The sequence below is a fragment of the Lolium rigidum genome, chromosome 3, assembly GCF_022539505.1.
Source record: "Lolium rigidum isolate FL_2022 chromosome 3, APGP_CSIRO_Lrig_0.1, whole genome shotgun sequence".
NCBI lineage: Eukaryota > Viridiplantae > Streptophyta > Magnoliopsida > Poales > Poaceae > Lolium > Lolium rigidum.
In genome coordinates this window covers 22,270,044-22,290,356 of record NC_061510.1, presented here as the reverse complement: position 1 = coordinate 22,290,356, position 20,313 = coordinate 22,270,044, and the positions used below count along the sequence as shown (strand labels likewise).

General features: G+C 44.4%; 1 pseudogene; it reads left to right on the top strand.

Moving 5' to 3' along the window:
- The first annotated feature begins 3,477 nt into the window (after positions 1-3,477).
- Positions 3,478-5,355, top strand: LOC124695058 (annotated as a pseudogene).
- Positions 5,356-20,313: the final 14,958 nt, after the last annotated feature.

Sequence of the window (20,313 nt, the reverse complement as noted above, 5' to 3'; positions counted from 1 at the left end):
AAGGATGAGGCACGGCAATGCCCAACGCCTTTGCCGTGCACCAAGTCTTTGCCGTGCGGTGTGTTGGACCATTGCCGTGCACCTTTCTTTGCCGTGCGGCCTCTTCCATCTTTGCCGTGAATCGTATCTTTGCCGTGCGCTTGTGTCTATCTTTCCCGTGACCAAGGTCTTTGCCGTGCGTTTTTATCTGTGCGCACGGCAAAGAAATCTTTGCCGTGCGGGGACACACGGCAAAGAAATGCTGCACGGCGACGCATATTTTTCCCGTAGTGAGTCTCCGTGCATGAAACTGCATCAACCTTCTAACGATGGAGTATGGCATATTAATATGCTCAGATTTATATCAATATGTGACTAAATAAACATTCGACATATTATAATTAATAAAACCAGAGCCGTTTGTAGCAAAAATCGTGTGAAACATCGCTAAAATGTATGAGGTTGCGAGAATGTGAAATCCTTATACAATGAAATATACCCGTAAAACTATCTTATAATGGCTGATTAAATGCACATGATTTTATTGTGTCTTTCTGGAATTCAGGTAAAAATTCTATGTTTTAATACCAACACATTAGAAAATTGCATGTGTGTGTGTTTTGACAAGTTTAATATTTATACATTAATATCTTATTCTTTTAAATAGCTAGCCCGTGCGGGTTGGTTGATGGCTTGATGCAGGAGAGGAGGATACGTTCCTTTTTTTTCTCCTGTGAAAAAGGAGACCACCAACCACCGTCAGCTGGGCTGGCGAGCGGTGCAACTTCAGCAAAATGGTGCTGTGGCTGCTCATCACCTTCCCAACACCGTTAGAGTTGTGTGGCATGTTGCACACTCATGTACTACTCAGCAAGAAGCAACTATTCTTAATTTCCTATTATATTCTCAGGTCCGTTGAATGGTTAGGAACCACATATTTCTTTCTCATTTAGTAATTGATTTCCGATACCCTGTCAAAAATAGTGAACTGCCGGATGATATTCCTACGTATATGTTATGGATCAAGCTCAGGCAAGGTTCTTTTTTAACTTTTTCTTTAATTAGACCCTGAAGATCGTGCTCTTAAATTTATTATACACAGAATTTAGCTCGAGGTTTATTGGAAGTGAATTTTGCACCGATCTTCATAGCTAATGTTGAATATTATCAGTAATTCTAGAACATTTAATACGTCTGATAAACATATTGTCGATCATGCTTATTTGTAGAAGATTGCAGTGATGCAATGCCATTGGCCACTACCAAGTGTACCTAATGTTAAGATTGTTCATATATGCTCCAAAATGTAAAATATTATAAAGGACTTAGTGGTAAATTTCTTCACCATGTCTTACTTGTATCTCATGCCTTGCAGGATTGACTCTCCTTCTCCAGATTGAGTGTAATTGCCTACGTTGTTCCAGTGATAGTACATTGGAGCAAAACATGATGACATCTTAATAATCCAGTAAGGTATATGACTATCTCCCCTCTTTGGTAGAAAATTATTTCCTACCCACTGCGTAATCTGTAGAACCCATAGAGTACTTTCCCTTCTTTGGACTTTGCAATTCCACATTGTGACTATTTATACTATTTCTTACCAGTTAGAAGGCAAGGGGATGTGTTCCATCAGGTATCATGGTTTTTTTCTCGCAGAAAACATCAAGTTTATATTGGTAGAAAATATAAGATGATCACTAGAATTTTATTTAGATCATTGTACAAAGAAAACGCCCATCATTTTTCGTGCTTTGGAAAGTTTATTTGAATTGGCGTGTGTGCCTTAGAATGCAGTTTAAATCAACCATATTCGTGTTGTTCATGTCAGCACACAATTCAAAACATAATTTTACGAGATGGAAAATTCTAAACAAATACTCCATGTTATTATTTTCAATTCTGTTATAGAGAACAAAAAACACAGAATGCCCATGGCATCCATGTCTTTTTCGCTGCTATCTGTACTCCGAGCTATGTAACTGACACAGTCCAAAACTGCAGCCATGTTCTTTTTAACACGGCAAGTTACTATATATTAACATGTTGCCGGCTCTGTTTCCGATATTGGCCTCATGCATACCATCACCACAATATTAACCCAGAAATCGACAACCAAAGTGCAACCTCTGGACCTTTTGCTGTGATAATATTAATTGGAAAGGAAAGGCTCACCATAATATTCATGGTATTTTTGTAACTACTTACACAGTTATATTTGGATTGAAGGTTATTCACGAAAAATGAATCAAACGATGACACGAAGATTATAATGTAGCAACAAGATTAACACTTGTAAGATCAAGAAAGAACTTCGGGCTGTCAATACCATTTGGACAGAAGTACTTATGGCTACCAACTTCGGAGTAACTTATTATAAAGAGAAGTTCCAATGCTTGCAATCAATGTTTCACAAGATTTCTTACACTTCCTAAATTATCCTACTCATACAGAAATTCAATTCGGCTCCCGGGTGCATATGCTCCCTCTACCAACAAAACATATTTCGAAGTGTGGAAAAATTTTGATAAAAAATTCTACATGTACATCTCCATAATATATGTGTATGCGTCAAGTTTCACGAAAAAATAATATTTTTTGTGGCCTATGTAAAAAAGAGAAAACTTATCCTGTGAAAAATATTGTTTTCAGCACTGAATTTTGTCTTTTTTACACACGTCACACGATAAGTTCATTTTTTATGAAACGACTTTGTGAGCGTGTAGCACATGAAGATGTACGTGAGAATTTTTTGTTTCAATTTTTTGAAATTTAAAATATGTGTAAGATGCATTTCAAAATATAGGGAGCATATGCTCCCATGTTCCAAAACATCACTCCCCTACTCATACGGTTACATTGGTTTTGAAGATTCCTCATTTTTCCTATATTTTTTCATTTCAAGATTTTGCTATAAATAATTCTCAAATATTGTACTCGCAGTGTGATGAACCCGTGCATGAAAGAAAACCAATAAATATAATCACACGTTATTTTATGTATTTTCCTAATAATAAATTCATAATAAAGATATGCAGAAGCATTTGGTTTCTGATTATGCATTAGTTTGTTCCTGGATGAACTTTTAATTATAAAAGTATAGGCATGTTTACATGGTTGCCCACGCATGTGTGCGGGCCACTTTTCTAGTTCCCATAAAAATAAAATGTAGTGTAAGCGAACAAATCTAGGCAAATTTACTCCGCAAGCACAGCCTCAGGAATACACGATGAAACATTCCAGTCCAGGTTAACCAAAGGCTGGCAACAGTTGACTGCCCCTTGGTCCTTGGATCCTACAATTACGATTTGCTAATTGACCATGCATGCCATACATAGGAGAATCGATCAAAATGAAGGCACCCTGAGCTCCCGGGATCTATTTCCATTCCATTCCATTCCAACCACAGTCTGATCGCCACGCACCATGCAGCTATCATCTTCGCACTCGGTCCGCCCACTAGACTGAAACAAACCGCCAAGGCAACAAACGAACGCGCGCGAATCACTGCGCTATATTAAACCATGCCGCCATCGCGGATCGGTCGCTGCTCTTCCAGCCACTCGTCGTCCCTGGCCATGCCGTCGAGCTGACATTGTTCGGTTGCACGAAAGGAGGAGGCGATCGATCGGCACCATCGATCATCGATCGATCACAGCAAGGACGCCATTGTTGCCATGTCCTCCGACGCCGGCGGCAAGGTCATGCCCAAGTCCAGAGCTTCCTTCTTCCTCTACGGCCTCCTCCTCTACGTGCTTCTGCCCGTGCTGGCCGTCTACGTGGTCGCCTTCGCGCTCTCTCCGTTCTACTCCGGATCGCGCCCGCCGGCTGGAGGAAATGCCGTGGCTCGTCTCCGAGCGGGCGCGGATGGAGTGCGCAACTCTTCTTCGTCGTCTTCACCGTCGTCCGCTATGATACGAGGTCCGCCGACGCCGGTGGCACGGACGAAACCGAGGGCTGACGCCGCGCCGACGGGGCTGCGGCACATCGTGTTCGGCATCGGCGCGTCGGCGTCCCTGTGGGAGAGCCGGCGGGAGTACATCAAGGTATGGTGGCGTCCGGGCAAGATGCGCGGCTTCGTGTGGCTGGACAAGCCGGTGCCGGAGTACTACTCCCGGAACTCCTCCACGGAGCTCCCCGGCATCAAGATCAGCGCGGACACGTCCAAGTTCCCCTACACGCACGGCGCCGGCAGCCGGTCCGCGCTGCGGATCTCCCGCATCGTCTCCGAGAGCTACCGCCTGGGCCTCCCCGGCGTCCGGTGGTTCGTGATGGGCGACGACGACACGGTGTTCTTCCCGGACAACCTGGTGGACGTGCTGTCCAAGTACGACCACACGCAGCCGTACTACATCGGGAACCCGTCGGAGAGCCACATCCAGAACCTCATCTTCTCCTACGGCATGGCGTTCGGCGGCGGCGGGTTCGCCATCAGCCGCGCCCTGGCCGCGCAGCTGGCGCGCATGCAGGACGGGTGCATGCACCGGTACCCGGCACTTTACGGCAGTGACGACCGGATCCACGCGTGCATGTCCGAGCTGGGCGTGCCGCTGACCCGCCACCTCGGGTTCCACCAGTGCGACATCTGGGGCGACGTCCTGGGATTGCTGGGCTCCCACCCGGTGGTGCCGCTGGTGACGCTGCACCACTTCGACTTCCTGCAGCCGCTGTTCCCGGGGCGAGGTCCCGGACGGCGGCGCTGCGGAGGCTGTTCAAGGGGCCCGTGCGGCTGGACCCTCCGGCGGTGGCGCAGCAGTCGGTGTGCTACGACCGGGAGAAGCAGTGGACGGTGTCGGTGTCGTGGGGGTTCGCGGTGGTGGTGATCCGCGGGGTGCTGTCGCCGCGGGAGATGGAGACGCCGATGCGCACCTTCCTCAACTGGTACAAGCGCGCCGACTACACGGCCTACTCCTTCAACACGCGGCCCGTGGCGCGGAACCCCTGCCAGCGCCCGCAGGTGTACTACATGCGGCGGTCGCGGATGGAGAGGCGGCTGCGCCGGCGGAACGCCAACGCGACGGTCCTGACGACCGTCACTGAGTACGAGCGGCATCGCGTCGTGAACCCCGTCAGGTGCCGGTGGCGCATCTCCGACCCGGCCACGCTGCTGGATCGCGTCGTCATCGTCAAGAAGCCCGACCCCGACCTCTGGAAACGGGTACGCATTGCCCTCGTTCCATTGCATTCCTTTCGTATCATCTGCATTTTCGTCCAATCGAAGTTTGTTCGTTGTGCTAATACTGATGCAATCCAACGTTGCAGTCTCCGAGGAGGAATTGCTGCAGGGTAGTATCGTCCCCCAATAACGGCACCAATGATCGGACGATGGCCGTCGACGTAGGTGTCTGCAGGGACGGCGAGTTCGCCAGAGTTTAGCCAGGTGAGCTACCTCCCTTCACATAATTTTTTACCAATATGCAATGCATGATACTCCTTTCCTCACATGCATCTGAAATTCCTTTGTTTCCGCATGCAGAGAGCTAGCTAGGAGTTGTACTAGGACAGCAAAATGGGAGCAAATGGTGCCATGAGCTGACAAGATTATCTAGTTTTGGTAGACCGGGCAAGCCGCATCCACGCGACCAGCAATTTCAGGAGTCTTGCAGAAGCTCGCGGCGGCGGGTCGCACGCTGGTAACCGTGCACCAGCTGCGGTCAAATTAGACCTAGATTTAGGGGGAAAATGATCTGAGATCGATCGATGCAATGTAATCACGGGAGCACCTGGTTCATGTTCATTTTGTAATCACGGGAGCACCGATCCTTTGTATCATGTCAATCACGTTTTGGCGCATTATCTGATGCGTTCGCCGTCGCTTCACTGGCAGGCACGATAACATTGGATAGGTGGAGCAATGTCCATAGGTGGGAGAGTAACAAAGACCAGTTCATGTTTATTTCTCAAAACCTAAGGCGACTAAGGATTAGTTAAAAGTCAACATTTTTTTCAAGTTTGATCAAGTTTATATATAAAAATATGAATATTTACAGTACTAAATATCAGTAGATTCATCATAAATTATATTTTTCTTAACATGTCCATTCGGTAGTGTAGATGTAAATATTTTTTTTCAAAATATTTCATTAAAGGTAGTAAGATTTGACTTTTGACTAATCCTTAGAGGCCTTGCATTTTAATATGGAGGGAGTATGAGATTGTTGCACAAGAATTTTTTTAAGAATCTTGCTAAACCTACAGGATCCATTTTCTGGGTTGGTAATGCTACCAAAATGAAGTACCATTTTGTTAAGTGGAAATGAATACACAAACCAAAAAAGCAAAGGTCGGTTGGGTTTGAAGGGTCTAACAAAATTCTATATTAGATTGATGTGTAAGTGGTGGTGGAAATGGTAATGGTCATTGGCAAGACTTCAAGAGGAAACAATATTTCACATATGATTGGCTGTTTTTTTTTTTCAAAACAAAGGCCTTGTGAACTCAGCTCTCTCATCTGATATGATGCATGTGAAAGATCTCTATCTGACTGGGAGAATGATGAAAGTGGGGGATGAAAAAAAGAACAAGCTTCTCGGGTGATTCTTGGTCTATCAATAGCCCTCTGAAAGACAAATTTCTAGAAATGTTCAACATTTGTAATGAAGAAACGATCTCTCTAGCAGATACTGATATACTTGGTTGGAGATTTTGTTTTAGAACATGGTTATATGTATATCTTCAAGAACTAATGAATGGGCTTGTCAATCTGTTAGTTCACATAAATCTTAATGAGCAAGATAACTCACCTTTTTGCAAATAGACAAAGACATGCCAGTTTAGTGTGAAATCGGTGTATAAACATCTTTGCAGCAATAGTTTGGACATATCTCAAAGAGCAAAATTCCTCTGAAGATTAAGGTATGGTTGAGGCTCATTTGGCACAATGCCATAGCAACTAAGGACAGTATCATAAAGCGTAAGTGGACATGTAACTCTAGGTGTTAATTTTGCAATGAAAGGGAATCTATATTATATATTTTCTCTGAATGTTCTGGAGCCAAATTTAAAAGGGAACGCCTAGAGATAAGGCGACCGATATTTAGTAAAGTCTCAGTCGATGGCCAACCCAACACATCTGACTCAGCCTGCATATATATCGTATATATGTACGCACCGTGTTTTTGACCCCAAGAATTTCTTACCTCTAGTTTTTTGGGCTAAACTAGTCAGTCTTGGATTTTGTTATTTTTTCTGAATCCTTGGTAAATCACGGGCCTAGTTGCATCTTACACGTAATTACAAGTCTGTTTGCATTTTACACGCAACAACTAGCCCTCTAACTACGCTTATGATGTAAGTAGGCTCGTAATTGTATATAGGCTTCAACTAGAGGCCTAGTTGCGTGTAAGATGCAACTAGACTGGTAATTGCACATAGGATGTAACTAGGCTCCTATCGCACATCGGATGCAACTAGGGTTGTAGTTGCGCATAGATACAACTAGAGCCATAGTTTCACGTAGGATGTAACTAGACTCGTAGTTGCATATAGGCTGTAACTAGGGTTTAGTTGCGTGTTAGATGCAGCTAGACTTGTAATCGCACATAGAATGCAACTACGAGCATAGTTCCATACGATGCAACTTAGACTTCTAATTGCACATTGGACGCAAACTATCCTAATCGCACGATTGGATGGGACTGACTCCCTACTTGCACGTAGGGTACAACTAGGACCCTAGTTGCACATAGGATATAATAACTAGGCTTGTAGTTGCACATAGGCTGCAACTAGGAACCTAGTTGCGTGTATGAAACTAGGCTTGTAGTTGCATATAGACTGATTCTCAAAAATAAAGTTGCACATAGGCCATAATTTAGACCAATTCTTACCGTAAAAAAAATCAATAGCCAATTCTTGCAATAAACAGGCAGAAAAACAACAAAAGAAACAGAAACGAAACATGCCCAACATACGTACAACCCACTCTCATACCCAGCCTGTTGAAAAGTAAAGCCCAGGAAATGGCTAAGAAAAGCCAATAATCAGCCCACGTCGTCCCACATCTCTAAACAGAAGGCAGAACGCAAAGCTAGGGGAAAAGGCTAACGCAACACGGATTTGCACGGATCTTAGCACAACAAATTGAACGCTTATGATATCGACTGAAACTTAATAGAAATCAGGCGCCTGATTTGTAGCAAAACTGAATTTAAAACAATTGGTGCTAACATTTGCCATGGATCCTTCTCTCGACTCTTCTTGTGGTTCCCCTAGTTTGTTCTTGCTAGTCGCAATACCTAAATTGTTGTCATTGTTTCCATTCGTTGGGCTATTTGGAAACTTTGTCACAGGCTGGTTTTGAAGAAGGATTTATTAAATTTGTTGATCTAATCAGTTATTTTGTTGTTTTCATGAAATATTGGGCGTTTGTTTTAAACGGAGGTAAAAGCTTTACCTCATTCATTAATTAAGAAGAGAGTGCCCAGATTTTAGGAGAAAACCGGGCAAAAACCTACAATCACCGGGCCAAGCCCACACAACCACATCCAAGTAAAGAAGACCCAAAACATCAGGGTCACACCACTCCAGCCAACACATGAGACCACAAGGCGACACGAATAAACACCCAAACATGACACGCCAACACCGCACCAACAGAGCCAGACCATGACATTTGGGGCACTCATCAAACCACTCCGGATCAAGGGTAGGCAATAGCCAATGTGGCGAGAAAATCACAAATCTCTCTAGCAACAACAACTCTAGGCGGCGCTACCGGCAGTCCAGACTTAGCAACCCCAACGCCAAAAGGAACCACCTGCCTCTCGGACCCAGACGAAAGAGAGACATCAACATCAACAATACCACTCCTCTCAAAGCCAAGTGCCTGACTTGACGGAGAAACCACATCTAAGATCGCATGCGAGTCGGACCTCGCTTCGTCGATAGAAGGAGGCATCACCGCATCACCACACAAATCCAAAAGCTCAGGCATGATCTGCATGATCGGATCCATGACCACCGAGCCCACCTTAGCGCGTGGAGAGAAACAACCAAAAAGTCTCGCTTCGCCACGCTCACTTTACCACCATCAGGCGGAACCAAAGGATCGGCAGGCATCCGAGAAAGCTTACCCAACACAGCTTCTGCACGATCCAGAAAACCCCCAAACGCCAGCAGCCATCCGTGCAAGGAGTCAACAGCCTCGTGGAGAGGACGGATGGCCTCCTTAAACAACTCGGCATGCTTCTCCAAAGCGGATTTCCTATCCGCCGAGGCCAAAGAGCCAACAGGAGTAGACACAACTGCCACCGAAGACCGATGGCGAGGCACAATGGACGGGAGCAAGGCATCAACCTGGGCTCGGCGAGGAGCATGCTCTTGGCGAGGCGATGGCGCGACATTGCATGCCAACAAGCTCAGAGGGCGCCAAGCGTTATGGCAGTCAAGTGCCCGATGTCCGTTCTCCAGGAAACGACAGCACCTGAAGGCTATCACAGCAAACCACAGCGCGGTGACCGGGAGCTAAACATCTGCAACATCTTCCCTTAAGCCAAGCGGGGACAGGACGCCGAGCAGCTAGCAAGACTGGCGGGGATGGGCGACGTCGGCCGTGTCGCGGCAACACTTCCTCCCATCCACCACGGTCATCCGCCACACACTCCACCTCCTTGCCACCAACCTTGATAGCAACAGCCGTAGCGTCGAAGGTCTTGGTGGTTGGCGGCGTTCTGGGAACTAGAACCTCTTCATCGCCTTCATCATCGTTGTCCACGACAGATACCCAGGATGGCGGCCATGGCACTGCAGCAAGGGGCGGCGCCCCATCTCCCACCTGAGCGGTGATGACCCACAAGTATAGGGGATCGCAACAGTCTTCGAGGGAAGTAAAACCCAAATTTATTGATTCGACACAAGGGGAGGTAAAGAATACTTATAAGCCTTAACAACTGAGTTGTCAATTCAGCTGCACTCGGAAAAGCACTAGTAACGAGGGTGATGTGAAAGCAGCAGTGGTATGAGAGCAATAGTAACAAGAATAACAAGCGGTAATAGTAACACGGAGGCAATGGCACCGTGAAAATAGTTGATACTACTTCCAATGACATATAGGAACGAGTATATGATGATGAGAGATGGACCGGGGTTCCCAGCTATCTACACTAGTGGTAACTCTCCAATAATAAGTGTTGGGTGAACAAATTACGAGTTGGGCAATTGATAGGATTGAAATAGCATTAAGACGAGAACATCAAGATTATTAATCATGTAGGCATGTTTTCCATATATAGTCATACGTGCTCGCAATGAGAAACTTGTATAACATCTTTTGTCCAACCAACCGGTGGCAGCCGGGCCTCAAGGGAATCTACTGGCAATTAAGGTACTCCTTTTAATAGAGCACCGGAGCAAAGCATTAACACTTGGTGAAAACATGTGATCCTCATACCTAAGCCTTCCCCTCCAGTTATCCCGATTGATGTCACTCGGGGCCTCGGGTTCCGGACATAGACATGTGCAAACAACTTGTAGATACAATCTAAGCAATAAGTATAGAGCTTAAATCTAAGATCATGCCACTCGGGCCCTAGTGACAAGCATTAAACACAACAAGATTGCAGCAACAATAACTTCATAAACTTTATAGATAGACTAATCCATAATGTGACAATCCCATGGATCCAAACACAACACCGATTACATCGGATGAATCTCAATCATGTAAGGCAGCTCATGAGATCATTGTATTGAAGTACATGGGGGAGAGAGTACCAACTAGCTACAGCTAGAACCCGTAGTCCATGGGGGAACTACTCACCGAGCATGATGGAGGCGGTGGCGTCGATGGAGATGGCTTCCGGGGCACTTCCCCGTCCCGGCGGCGTGCCGGAATGCAGATCTCGTCCCCCGAATTGGAGTTTCGCGATGGCGGCGGCGCCCCGGAGTCTTTCTCGGAGTTTCGTCAATTGGTATCGCGTTTTTAGGTCGAAAGGGGTCTTATAGGCGAAGAGGCGACGCAGGAGGGTGCCCTGGCCCCCCTCACCATAGGCTGGCGCGACCAGGCCTGGGGCCGCGCCGCCTTATGGTGTGGTGGCCCCTCCGGCCCGCCTCCGACTCTCCTTCGGTGTTCGGGGTCTTCCGGGAAAAATAAGATTCGGGTCTTTGTTTCGTCGAATTCCGAGAATATTGCCCGAACAGCCTTTCTCGGAACCAAAAACAGCAGAAAACAGAACCGGCACTTCGGCATCTTGTTAATAGGTTAGTTCCGGAAAATGCATAAAAACATTATAAAGTGCGAGCAAAACATGTAGGTATTGTCATAAAACAAGCATGGAACATCAGAAATTATAGGTACGTTGGAGACGTATCAAGCAGCGTCATCAAAATACCCCGACGTCCGAGGGACAAGCTGTTCCTCGTCCTCCTCGCTATCGGCCCCATCGGAGACCCCAAACCAGGACGCGACAAGGGGCGCAGGGGCAGGCAGCGCGGGGAGGGCTGGAGGCGCAGACTCCGTAGCTTGCACATGCTCGCCACCAACCAGCAACATCGGAGCAGCCCACAGTGACGAGGGATTAACTCGTTGATGTCTACGGGAGCTTCTATTCTTGTAGACAGTGTTGGGCCTCCAAGAGCAGAGGTTTGTAGAACAGCAGCAAGTTTCCCTTAAGTGGATCACCCAAGGTTTATCGATCTCAGGGAGGAAGAGGTCAAAGATATCCCTCTCATGCAACCCCGCAACCACAAAGCAAGAAGTCTCTTGTGTCCCCAACACACCTAATAGGTGCACTAGTTCGGCGAAGAGATAGTGAAATACAGGTGGTATGAATAAATGCGAGCAGTGAGCAACGGCACCGTAAAAGTGCTTTGCTGTCCAGGACCGGTGTGTGGTTGATGGTGGTAATATTGCAGGAAGTATAGATGCAAGAAACAAGCAAACAAACAAGCGATAAAAGTATTTAGGAACAAGGCCTAGGGATCATACTTTCACTAGTGGACACTCTCAACATTGATCACATAACGTAATAAATAGATAGATGCTAGACTCTACACCCTCTTGTTGGATGATGAACACCACTAACCGTGTAGGATTACACGAACCCTCAATGCCGGAGTTAACAAGCTCCACAATATTCAATGTTCATATTTAAATAACCTTAGAGTGCATAACAGATCAACATAACCAAACCAAGTACTAACATAGCATGCACACTCGTCACCTTCACACTACGAAAGGAGGAATAGATCACATCAATACTATCATAGCAATAGTTAACTTCATAATCTACAAGAGATCACAATCATAGCCTACGCCAAGTACTACACGATGCACACACCGTCACCATTACACCGTGCAGGAGGAATAAACTACTTTAATAACATCACTAGAGTAGCACGCAGATATATTGTGATACAAAACACATTGCAATCATAAAGAGATATAAATAAGCACTTCACTATGCCATTCATAACAATGAATAAGTATTCTGTGAAATATAGCCTAAGAGACCCACACGGTGCACACACTGTCACCTTTACACACGTGGGACAAGGAGTCTCCGGAGATCACATAAGTAAAATCCACTTGACTAGCACAATGACATCTAGATTACAAGCATCATCATATGAATCTCAATCATGTAAGGCAGCTCATGAGATTATTGTATTGAAGCACATAGGAGAGAGATTAACCACATAGCTACCGGTGACAGCCCCGAGCCTCGATGGAGAACTACTCCTCCTCATGGGAGACAAGCAGCGTTGATGAAGATGGCGGTGGTGTCGATGGAGGAGCCTTCCGGGGCACTTCCCCGTCCCGGCGGCGTGCCGGAACGAGACTCCCGTCCCCGCGATCTTGGCTTCGCGATGGCGGCGGCTCCGGGAAGGTTTTCTCTGGTTTCGTCGAACGTGTCGAGGTTTTTAGGTCGGGGACCTTTATATAGGCGAAGAGGCGGAGTCGGAGGGTCGACGAGGCGACGACACACTAGGGGGCGCGGCCCAGGCCTCGGGCCGCGCCACCCCGTCGTCCGGGTCCCACGTGGCCCTCCTCCGGCGGCTCTCGGTGTTCTGGAAGCTTCGCGTGAATCCTAAGATGCCGGGCGTTGATTTCGTCCGATTCCGAGAATATTTCCTTACTAGGATTTCGAAACCAAAAACAGCAGAAAACAAAGAACCGGCCCTTCGGCATCTCGTCAATAGGTTAGTTCCGGAAAACGCATAATAATGACATAAAGTATGCATAAAACATGTAGATATCATCAATAATGTGGCATGGAACATAAGAAATTATCGATACGTTCGGAGACGTATCAGCATCCCCAGCTTAGTTCTCGCTCGTCCCGAGCAGGTAAACGATAACAAAGATAATTTCTGGAGTGACATGCCATCATAACCTTGATCATACTATTGTAAACACATGTAATGAATGCAGTGATCAAAACAATGGTAATGACATGAGTAAACAACTGAATCATAAAGCAAAGACTTTTCATGAATAGTACTTTCAAGACAAGCATCAATAAGTCTTGCATAAGAGTTAACTCATAAAGCAATAAATTCATAGTAAAGGCATTGAAGCAACACAATGGAAGATTAAGTTTCAGCGGTTGCTTTCAACTTGTAACATGTATATCTCAATGATAGTTTGTCAATGCAAAGCAATATAACAAGTGCAATATGCAAGTATGTAGGAATCAATGCACAGTTCACACAAGTGTTTGCTTCTTGAGGTGGGGAGAGATAGGTGAACTGACTCAACAATAAAAGTAAAAGAAAGGGCCCTTCGCAGAGGGAAGCATTGATTGCTATATTTGTGCTAGAGCTTTGGTTTTGAAAACCAGAAACAATTTTGTCAACGGTAGTAATAAAGCATATGTATCATGTAAATTATATCTTACAAGTTGCAAGCCTCATGCATAGTATACTAATAGTGCCCGCACCTTGTCCTAATTAGCTTGGATTACCGGGATTGTCATCGCAATACACATGTTTTAACCAAGTGTCACAAAGGGGTACCTCTATGCCGCCTCGTACAAAGGTCTAAGGAGAAAGCTCGCATTGGATTTCTCGCTTTTGATTATTCTCAACTTAGACATCCATACCGGGACAACATAGACAACAGATAATGGACTCCTCTTTAATGCATAAGCATGTAGCAACAATTAATGTTCTCATATGAGATTGAGGATATATGTCCAAAACCGAAACTTCCACCATGGATCATGGCTTTAGTTAGCGGCCCAATGTTCTTCTCTAACATTATGCATGCTCTAACCATTAAATGAGTGGTAAATCTCCCTTACTTCGTACAAGACTGACATGCATAGCAACTCACATGATATTCAACAAAGAGAGTTGATGGCGTCCCCAGGAACATGGTTATCGCACAACAAGCAACTTAATAAGAAATAAAGTGCATAAGTACATATTCAATACCACAATAGTTTTTAGGCTATTTGTCCCATGAGCTATATATTGTAAAGGTAGAGGATAGAAATTTAAAGGTAGCACTCAAGCAATTTACTTTGGAATGGCGGAGAAATACCATGTAGTAGGTAGGTATGGTGGACACAAATGGCATAGTGGTTGGCTCAAGGATTTTGGATGCATGAGAAGTATTCCCTCTCGATACAAGGCTTAGGCTAGCAAGGCTATTTGAAACAAACACAAGGATGAACCGGTGCAGCAAAACTCACATAAAAGACATATTGTAAACATTATAAGACTCTACACCGTCTTCCTTGTTGTTCAAACTCAATACTAGAAATTATCTAGACTTTAGAGAGACCAATTATGCAAACCAAATTTTAGCAAGCTCTATGTATTTCTTCATTAATAGGTGCAAAGTATATGATGCAAGAGCTTAAACATGAGCACAACAATTGCCAAGTATCAAATTATTCAAGACATTTTATAATTACTACATGTAGCATTTCCCGATTCCAACCATATAACAATTTAACGAAGAGGATTCAACCTTCGCCATGAATATTATGAGTAAAGCCTAAGGACATATTTGTCCATATGCAACAGCGGAGCGTGTCTCTCTCCCACACAATGAATTCTAGGATCCATTTTATTCAAACAAAAACAAAAATAAAAACAAACCGACGCTCCAAGCAAAGCACATAGGATGTGATGGAATAAAAATATAGTTTCAGGGGAGGAACCTGATAATGTTGTCGATGAAGAAGGGGATGCCTTGGGCATCCCCAAGCTTAGACGCTTGAGTCTTCTTAAAATATGCAGGGGTGAACCACCGGGCCATCCCCAAGCTTAGAGCTTTCACTCTCCTTGATCATATTGTATCATCTCCTCTCTTGATCCTTGAAAACTTCCTCCACACCAAACTCAAAACAACTCATTAGAGGGTTAGTGCACAATTAAAATTTACATGTTCAGAGGTGACATAATCATTCTTAACACTTATGGACATTGCACAAAGCTACCGAAAGTCAATGGAATAGAAAAATCCATCAAGCATAGCAAAACAGGCAATGCGAAATAAAAGGCAGAATCTGTCAAAACAGAACGATCCGTAAAGACGAATTTTATTGAGGCACCGTGACTTGCTCAGATGAAAATGCTCAAATTGAATGAAAGTTGCGTATATATCTGAGTATCACTCACGTAAATTGGCATAATTTTCTGAGTTACCTACAGAGAATTAGGCCCAGCATTCGTGATAGCAAAAAAACTAGTTTCACGCAGTAATCCAAATCTAGTATGAACCTTACTATCAAAGACTTTACTTGGCACAACAATGCAACAAAACTAAGATAAGGAGAGGTTGCTACAGTAGTAACAACTTCCAAGACTCAAATATAAAACAAAGTTACTGTAGCAAATAAACACATGGGTTATCTCCCAAGAAGTTCTTTCTTTATAGCCATTAAGATGGGCTCAGCAGTTTTAATGATGCGCTCGCAAGAAATAAGAGTTAAAGCAAAAGAGAGCATCAAGACGCAAATTCAAAACAAATTTAAATCTAACCCACTTCCTATGAAAAGGAATCTTGTAAATAAACAAGTTATGTAGGCATAATGCAATAGGCATAGGAAAACTAGACAAGCTCAATTTCAAAATTTTAAGCATATAGAGAGGTATTTTAGTAACATGAAAATTTCTACAACCATATTTTCCTCTCTCATAATAATGTCCAATAGCATCATGAGCAAACTCAACAATATAACTATCACATAAAGCATTCTTATCATGAGTCTCATGCATAAAATTATTACTACTCCCAACATAAGCATAATCAATTTTATTAGTTGTAGTGGGAGCAAATTCAACAAAGTAGCTATCATTATTATTTTCATCATCAAATATAGGAGGCATATTGTAATCATAATAAAATTTATCCTCCATAACAGGCGGTACTAAAAGACTACTATCATTATAATCATCATAAATAGGAGGCAAAGCATCATCAAAGTAAATTTTCTCCTCAATGCACTACAAGAAAAGTTGCCATGGCCGACGAAGTTGAAGTCGCGCCGTGGTTGCTGGTGTACCATGGCCGACGATTTTGGGTCTGTCCGTTGTGCATGTCAAAACGTTTTTTTTCTCGTTTTTGAGGCCACCTAGCCCGACGAAAACGGCCAAAACGTGGCGTATGGTGGCCCGGACGTGGTGTATCTCGAATTCTCGGGTTCGCCGGCCGAGTCAACGCAAATCCGCACCGCCGAGGGATGTAGGGCCCGGATGGCAGCCTCTCCGGCATTGTTTTTTTTCTCGATCGCGCCATCTCGTTCAACGCCTCCGATCGAGCCGTTTACGATGCATGATCATGGGTCCCGCATGTCATCCTCTATGAACCAAAATTCTTTCTATTCTTGGATTTTTTTGACCCCCTGATTTCTGGCTACTTCCTTTTTCTTTTGATCCCTTGCCGCCTCTCAAACGGTGATACCGCTGTTGCTAAATGGGACCCGCATGTCATCCTCTATGTACTATAAAACTTTCTTTTCTTGGATTTTTTTGGCACCTCAAATTTGGTCACTTGCCTTTTTCTTTCGATCCCCGCCGCCTCTCAAACGGTGATACCGCTGCTGCTAAATGGGACCCGCATGTCATCCTCTATGTACTATAAAACTTTCTTTTCTTGGATTTTTTTGGCACCGCAAATTTGGTCACTTGCCTTTTTCTTTCGATCCCCTGCCGCCTCTCAAACGGTGATACCGCTGCCGCTAAATGGGACCCGCATGTCATCCTCTATGTACTATAAAACTTTCTTTTCTTGGATTTTTTTTGGCACCTCATATTTGGTCACTTACCTTTTTCTTTCGATCCCCCGCCGCCTCTCAAACGGTGAGACCGCTGCCGCTAAATGGGACCCGCATGTCATCCTCTATGTACTATAAAACTTTCTTTTCTTGGATTTTTTTGGCACCTCATATTTGGTCACTTGCCTTTTCTTTCGATCCCCGCCGCTTCTCAAACGGTGATACCGCCGTCGCTAAATGGGACCCGCATGTCATCCTCTATGTACACTCAAGTTTCTTTTCTTGAATTATTTTTGGCTCCCGATATTTGGTCACTTGCCTTTTTCTTTCGATCTCATGCCACGTTTGAAACGTTGAGGAACCTCGCTGGCTCATGGGACCCGCATGTCATCCTCTATGTGCTATAAAAGTTTATTTTCTTGGGTTTTTTTTCACCCTCCGATTTTTGGCTATTTCCTTTTTCTTTTGATCCCTCGCCGCCTTGGAAACGTTGAGTAAGCTGGCCGACTCATGGGACCCGCATGTCATCCTCTATGTACAATCAACTTTCTTTTTTCTTTGATCTCAAGCCGCATTTGAAACGTTGAGACCGCTGCCGCTAATTGGGACCCGCATGTCATCCTCTATGTACAATAAAGTTTTTTTCTTGGATTATCTTTGGCTCCCGATATTTTGTCACTTGCCTTTTTCTTTCGATCTCATGCCGCCTTTGAAACGTTGAGTAAGCTCGCTGGCTCATGGGTCCCGCATGTCATCCTCTACGAACAATAAAAGTTTCCTTTCTTGGAGTTATTTTTGACCCCTAATTTCTGGCTATTTGCCTTTTTCTTTTGATCTCCCGCCCCCTTTGAAACGATGACGACGCAGCTGGCAGGTCGGTCCCACATGTCATCCTCTGTGAACAATAAAAGTTTCCTTTGATGGATTTATTTTGAACCCCTAATTAATTTCGGGATATTTCCTTTTTCCTTTGATCCCCGCCGCCTTGGAATCGTTGAGGATGCCGCTGCCTCATGGGTCCCGCATGTCATCCTCTCGTAACGGTAAATGTTTCTTTTCTTGGATTTTGTTGACCAAACGATTTTTGGCTTATTTTTTCTTTCGATCTCCTCGCAGTCCTTTAAAACGTTCAGTGGCGCCGCCGGCTCACGGGCCCCACATGTCAACCTCTCTGAACAATAAACGCCGAGGATGCTGCCGCCTCATGGGTCCCGCATGTCATCCTCTCGTAACGAAAATGTTTCTTTTCTTGTATTTTTTACCAACAGATTTTTGGTTTATTTTTTCTTTCCATCCCCCGCCGCCTTTAAAACGTTGACGACGCTCGCCGGCTCATGGGTCCCCGATGTCACCCCCCCGTACAAGAAACATATGATATCTTGATTATTTTGCAGACAATAAACAGTGTATTGCGCTCTGAGCTATATCAAACGGATAATTAAATCTTTATTTTTACATAAAAAAAACTTGTATGTTGAATCTCCTTGTTTTTTTGTCTTTGCGAAGCATAGGACTTTCCTGTTTTTTTTAGAAAATTCGGAACTTTCCTGTTTTGGAGTGGGCTGAAATTGTACGAGTCAAAAGGCCAAGCAGGATAGTTTGAAGGCCCAGATGTCCAGATGCAGCCCAATTGAAATCTTTCTTCTTGGATTTTGTTCACCCCCTGATTTCTGGCTACTTCATTTTTCTTTTGGTTCTGTGCCGCCTTGGAAACATTGAAACCGCTGCTGCAAAATGGGACCCGCATGTCATCCTCTACGTACAATAAAATTTCTTTTCTTGGATTATTTTTGGCTCCTGATATTTGGTCACTTGCCTTTTTTTTTCGATCCCGCGCAGCCTCTCAAACGGTGAGACCGCTGCTGCTAAATGGGACCCGCATGTCATCCTCTATGTACACTCAAGTTTCTTTTCTTGAATTATTTTTGGCTCCCGATATTTGGTCACTTGCCTTTTTCTTTCGATCTCATGCCACGTTTGAAACGTTGAGGAACCCGCGGGATCATGGGACCCGCATGTCATCCTCTATGTACTATAAAACTTTCTTTTCTTGAATTATTTTTGGCTCCTCATATTTGGTCACTTGCCTTTTTCTTTCGATCTCATGCCACGTTTGAAACGTTGAGGAACCTGCAGGATCATGGGACTCGCATGTCATCCTCTATGTACTATAAAACTTTCTTTTCTTGAATTATTTTTGGCTCCTCATATTTGGTCACTTGCCTTTTTCTTTCGATCTCATGCCACGTTTGAAACGTTGAGGAACCTGCTAGCTCATGGGACCCGCATGTCATCCTCTATGTATTATAAAAGTTCATTTTCTTTGTTTTTTTTACCCTGTGATTTTTGGCTATTTCCTTTTTTCTTTTGATCCCCTGCCGCCTTGGAAACGTTGAGTAAGCTGCTAGCTCATGGGACCCGCATGTCATCCTCTATGTCCATCAACTTTATTTTCTTGGATTTTTTTTGACCCCTAATTTCTGGCTACTTTCTTTTTCTTTTGATCTCAAGCCGCATTTGAAACGTTGGGACCGCTGCTGCAAAATGGGACCCGCATGTCATCCTCTATGTAAATAAAGTTTCTTTTCTTGGATTATCTTTGGCTCCTGATATTTTGTCACTTGCCTTTTTCTTTCGATCTCATGCCGCCTTTGAAACTTTAAGTAAGCTGCCGGCTCCTGGGTCCCGCATGTCATCCTCTACGAACAATAAAAGTTTCCTTTCTTGGAGTTATTTTTTACCCCTAATTTCCGGCTACTTGCCTTTTTCTTTTGATCTCCTGCCCCCTTTGAAATGATGAGAACGCTCGTTAGCGGTGTCGGTCCCACATGTCATCCTCTATGAACAATAAAACTTTCCTTTGATGGATTTATTTTGAACCCCTAATTAATCTCTGGATATTTCCTTTTTTCTTTTGATCCCCTGCTCGCCTTGGAATCGTTGAGGATGCTGCTGCCTCATGGGTCCCGCATGTCATCCTCTCGTAACGATAAATGTTTATTTTCTTGGATTTTTGACCAACCGATTTTTGGTTTATTTTTTCTTTCCATCCCCCGCCGCCTTTAAAACGTTGACGACGCTCGCCGGCTCATGGGTCCCCGATGTCAGCCTCCCCGTACAAGAAACATGTGATATCTTGATTATTTTGCGTATAATAAACAAGCTG